The sequence below is a fragment of the Telmatherina bonti genome (genome assembly GCF_933228915.1).
Source record: "Telmatherina bonti genome assembly, chromosome: 9".
Taxonomy (NCBI): Eukaryota; Metazoa; Chordata; class Actinopteri; order Atheriniformes; family Telmatherinidae; genus Telmatherina; species Telmatherina bonti.
In genome coordinates, this window is record NC_136627.1 from 41,772,826 (window position 1) to 41,778,812 (window position 5,987).

Sequence of the window (5,987 nt, forward strand, 5' to 3'; positions counted from 1 at the left end):
GACTCTCCAGAGATCTACAAGGAGAAGAAATCAGATCTGAAGTTACTCCTGACTCTAAACTGGTCCACATTTCTACATGGTTTTAAAACAGACTTGACTGGTGCCCACAATTGATTGATTGATTGACAATTGATTTTTTAAATCCTGGTCATTTATTTATGACACAATGAACCAGCAGTGGGAACAGAAACCAAAGGGTATAAATTGTCACCAGGGTGGTGGAGGTGAGGACCCAAATGCAGGATTTGGAGCCAGGGATGCAGAATATCAAGAAGTTTTAATAAAAGACCACTAAATTGAAACGAAGGGAAGGGAACACGGGAGGCAGACATAAACACAAGCAATGGACCAGCACTGGGAACAGAAACCAAGGGGTATGAGTACGCAGGAACAAAATGAGACACAGGTGAAGTGAATGACATAACGAGACCATGTGAATATAATGAACAAGAACTAAGGCTAAACAAGAAACAAGGGAACTAAACAGGGAACACCAGAATTAAACATACAAAACAAGAAAGCAAAACCAAAAGTACAAAACACACATTATGACAGTACCCCACCCCCCCACCCCCAAACGCAATAGTGGTAGGAGGGGGCCCAGAGGAGGGACCAGGGAAAATGCAAAGTCCAAGAATACTGGGCCCAGGGGGAAAGTCCAAAAGGCACAGCTCTCTGGGGGATGGCCCAAAGGCCAAGATGACTGGGGCAGACTTTGCTCTGGAGGATGGCCTGGAGGCCAGGACAACGGGGCCAGGCATGGCTCAGGAGGACGGCCGCGAGGAGCAGTCGGGGCTCCCGAGGATGGTCAGGAGGCTGAGACAGCGATGATCAACAAGGCAGGTTTCCTCAGTTGGGCCAACAAAGACGAACCCCCAAGGCACGCCATCCACAAAAGCAGCCAAGAGAAGGCTGGAGTAGTGAAGACGGGACCAAACTCTCTGGGGACTAGAGGTGGAGGAGGAGTGAGCAGGAGGCAACAACCATGATGGGGAACGTGGAGTTGGTGGGGCTGCTTAGATGGTTCCTCTCCCAACATGGTGTGGTTACCTCCCCTCAATTTTCATCGCAATTAACAGACACTTCACAATCATTCATTAGCAGGGAGGAGGCAGGGGTGATGAGGTCCTCCCATCCCCCTATTTCTGGGGCTTTGCCAGGGATGGGGGTTCAGGCAGTGGAGGGGGGCTGTCCAGTAGACCTGGGTCTGGGCTGGCTTGGGTGAGGGAGGGTGCCGCCGGCTGTGGGGGGCACTGGGTTGGCTGTATCTGTGGGGGCTGGGGGACACTGGGAGTGGTGAGGGGTGGTCATGGACGCCTTGATCAGGGTCTACCTGCCTCCTATCCCCCCTTGGCGTCTCACACAGGGCATGTTGGTAAGGACAGATGAGGAAGTATGGGAACAAATGGATGGAGTTACAAATGGAAGGTGAGAGAGTGGAAGGAGGGGATAAGGGGAAGAAGTGCTACAGTGAGAAACCTTGGAGTAATATTTGACCCTGACCTGTCCTTTGGCTACATATTAAGCAGGTTACTAAAACAGCCTTCTTTCATTTACGTAATATAGCCAAAATTAGGGACATTCTGTCTCAGAGTGATGCAGAAAAACTGCTTCACGCTTTTGTTACTTCGAGACTAGATTACTGTAACTCTCTATTACTGGGCTGTCCTAAATATGCCCTGAAAAGCCTTCAGCTGATCCAGAATTCTGCAGCCAGAGTCCTGACCAGAACCAGCAGGAGAGATCATATTTCTCCAGTTTTAGCCTCTCTTCATTGGCTGCCTGTTGAATCTAGAATAGAATTTAAAATCCTTCTCCTTACATATAAAGCCCTCCACAACCAGGCACCACTATATATCAAAGACCTCATAGTTCCTTATATACCAAGCAGAGTACTTCGTTCCCAGACTGCAGGCTTACTTGTGGTTCCTAGAGTCTCAAAGAGCCGAGCAGGAGGCAGAGCCTTTGGTTATCAGGCCCCTCTCTTATGGAATAAGCTCCCAGTTAGTGTTAGGGAAGCAGACACCCTCCCCACCTTTAAGACTAGGCTGAAGACTTATCTTTTTGATAAGTCCTATAGCTAGGGATGGTTAGCATCCCTTAGTTATGCTGCTATAGGTTTAGACTGCTGAGGGACATTTCCTGATACACTGAGCTTCTTCTCTTTATCTCTCTCTTTTATCCCCCCCAATAACAGTGTTGCATCATTAACATGTATGTCTCCTGTCTCAGCAGGTCTCCCTGGCCGGGAGTAGCAGTTCCTGTTGTCTGTTGTCTTTCTGTCCTCTTCCCCCCACACAGCAGAGGCAGATGGCTGCCTGTCCTGAGCCGGGTTCTGCCGGAGGTTTCCTTCCTGTTAAAAGGGAGTTTTTTCCTTCCCACTGTCGCCAGTGTGCTTGCTCAGGATGGGAGATTGAGTTGGACTCAACTCAATCTGTTGGTTTCCTTATATAGGCTGTTATGAATTGGCTTTCATTATGTTTTCCCCTCTGTCTGTAAAGCGTCTTGAGATGGCATTGCCGTGATTTGATGCTATATAAATAAAGTTGAATTGCGTTAAATTGAATGTAAAGGACTTTGAATTGTCTCTTACATGAAAAGTGCGATACAAATAAACTTGTCTTGCCTTGTGAATAAAGGGGGGGGGGGGGGGGGGGAGTATGTATGTAAGTGTGGTAGGGTAAGGGGGGGTCTGATGGGGCGTTTGTGTGGGGTAGTGCATGAGTCGAGGTCGAGGGGTGGGTTGGGCTGTGCGTGTGTGTAGGGAGGAATGTGTAAGTGCAGATGGGGTGTGTGAATGGAGACTGAGTAGGGGGTGTGTGATGAGGAGTGTGAGGGTGTGTTGAAGGAGAGCATGTGAGGAGTGCATGTTATGGTGAGTGTGTGTGTATGGTGGAATAGATGAGAAGGGGGTGATGAGTGGGGGAATGGAAGATAGTGTGTGTGTAAGTGAGGGGGTAAATAGTGTCTGTGTAGGAAGGGAGTTTGTGTGTAATATGTGAGTGAGGGGGGTCTTGATGCCCGAGTAGCACAGCCTGGCTGCTGCTCGGTGGTGGTCTGAGTGTCCTGGCTCTCCCTTGGTGTGGGCTGGACCCTCTGCCTGCGGGGGTGTGGGGTTGCCTTCGGGCTCCTGGGGTCCTCAGGTCCGTGCTCTGTCTGCCCCGGGCAGCCAATGTCCGGCGGAGCCGGGCTTTGCCAGTCTGGGCTCGTGGGGGCCTGTTCCTACTGACTGTGGGGAACTCTAACAAACTCTGGAATACAAACAATTATGCAAAATAAATTGAAAAATAAAATAAGAATCCAGAATGCCAAGGGGAGCATCATATATATAATGATCCCCTTGGCAGAGTAAAGTTGCTCAGCAGAATCCAGCATCCAGATAATCATTCGTCTGGACAAGACAAGACAAAAAAAAAAAAAGATTGCCTTTATCAAATCTTTACTTAAAAACCAACTCTGGATCCAGGAGTTTTAGCGAATTATAGATTGATATCCAAACCTCCTCTTCTTGTCTAAAATCCTGGAGAAAACAGTTTCAGCCCAACTTCCATCAGAACCAACGTGAAGAGTTCCAGTCAGGATTTAGAGCTCATCATAGCACAGAGACAGCACTGGTGAAAGTCTAATGATCTTCTCATGGCCTCAGATAAAGGACTTCTGTCTGGACTCATTCTTTTAGATCTCAGTTCTGCATTCGACACTATTGATCACAATATTCTGCTACAGAGGCTGGAACATGTTATTGGGATTAAAGGGACCGCATTAGACTGGTTCCAGTCAGATTTATCTGATAGATTTCAGTTTGTAAATGATGAGTCCCACGATGCACTGAGCTCTTCTTCATCTCTCTGCTCCTCTTCCTCCTTGTATGACATCATCAGCATGTTCCTCCTCTTCCTGCAGGACTTTCAGAATAAAAGCTGCTGAACATGTTGATCTGTCTTTCCCCTCCTCTCCACCCCGACCGGTCCTCCCTGACCCGGTTCTGACGGCCGTCCTCCCTGACCCGGCTCTGACGGCCGCCCTCCCTGACCCGGTTCTGACGGCCGCCCTCCCTGACCCGGTTCTGACGGCCGCCCTCCCTGACCCGGTTCTGACGGCCGCCCTCCCTGACCCGGCTCTGACGACCGGTCCTCCCTGGTCCGGTTCTGACGGCCGTCCTCCCTGACCCGGTTCTGACGGCCGCCCTCCCTGACCCGGTTCTGACGGCCGCCCTCCCTGACCCGGTTCTGACGGCCGCCCTCCCTGACCCGGTTCTGATGGAGGTTTTTCCTTCCTGGAAAAAGGGAGTTTTTTTCCACCCCACTGTCACCTTGTGCAGCTCAGGATGGAGGACTGGATCCAAGTCAAAATTCAATGCAATCTGCTGGTTATCCCTATTAATCAGTTCAAATTGATGTGTCTGTAAAGTTTAATCTAATTGAATCGAGAACCAGGACAGGAAAATAATGGATATAATGGACATACTGGACTGGACAGGAACATACTGGACATGCTGGACAAAAAGAAATGGGACAGACTGGACCTCAAAGCTCTTCTCATAGAGATGGGAAAAATCCCACCTGGCTGAAATGTGACAGCTTGGAATTCAATTAATTTTCATCACAAAAATAGGAAATTTATTTTCCTTTTTCTGTTCTTTTGTTTGAAACATACTTGCTAATAAAGAATTTTTGAATGACCCCCCTCCCCCCTCTGCTTCTCTCATTCCCCTCCCCCATCATTCGTTCAGCATCCTTCTAAAAATGGAACAGGGAGTCAGCCAGTTGTATCCTAGCAACAGCAGCATCTCTCAAAGGGCCATGATGTAATGCTTCCTCTACGTGGCGGAGGAAGAAGACATGAGGAGTACCAGAGGAGGGGAGTATCATCATCATTCTACACAGCAGGTCAACCAGTCCTTCCACCATCCTCAGCCTTTCATTCCAACCAGAGCTGTCAGAGGCCAAACCCAACCATCAGCTAGTGTTGCATCATGGTGTCTCACGGTTCTAGAGATGTAGTGAAAAAACATAAACCTTCTGATTTAACGAGGCAAAGCTTAACTTATAGTCATTTTTTGTAAGAATTTGATTGTGTATACTTTGGAAGATGTCTAAAGAAATACAGGTACCCAAAATATAACATCATAACTCTGGAAGGCCTGAATTATACTACATGTCCATGTATGAATCATGGCACCCAGGTGTTCTCAGCATACCGTTGGCACGTAGGCTGCACATGTTGCACAGTAATCTGTCGCATATGCTAGATGCTATATTGACTTTAATGCTAGAGGTGCTCACGTGAAAAAGAACATGAACACGAGATCCGAGGTAAACACAATGGCAGATAGTTTTGAAGAGCGCCTTATGGACCTTGCTTGAAACTGGCAGCATTTTTATAATTGATCCTCCCGTTGCCAAAATGCCACTGAAGTACGTTACTGGTGGGTTGACCTTTTTACTAGTTCAGAGTCCTAGTATTGTGCACTGCCCTCCAGCACTGAACTTTGGCAAATTGGGTTTGCCAACAGGAGCTTTATAGATGTAATTATCTCCTTAATATTCTGGATTCTATTTTTATTTGCTTGCTTATTTTGAATGTGTTGTATTACCTTGTACACCTGGATAGAAAATGACAGAAAGAGAACAGAAAAAGGGGAAAGAAAAGTTGACAGAGGACATGGAGGAAACAGAAAAACTTCACATAGACAACAATACAACCAGACTAGGTATTTCTTACCTTATACCTCTCATACCTTTACATAAAACCCAATATAGGGTGACTCCTGTGGAGACATTGTCCCCGCAGCAGAAAAAGTAAACAACTGTCAAAAGCACTAGATATGAACCAGCTAAACACAAAACATATAGTTCAGCTAATACCAGAAATACACACAAATAAAACTATTTTGTTTTGGCCACAGCATGCTTTTGTTATTTGCAGCATGTATATACACAGGCATAACCCTAACATTACCAAACACACAAGCACACACAGCAAGT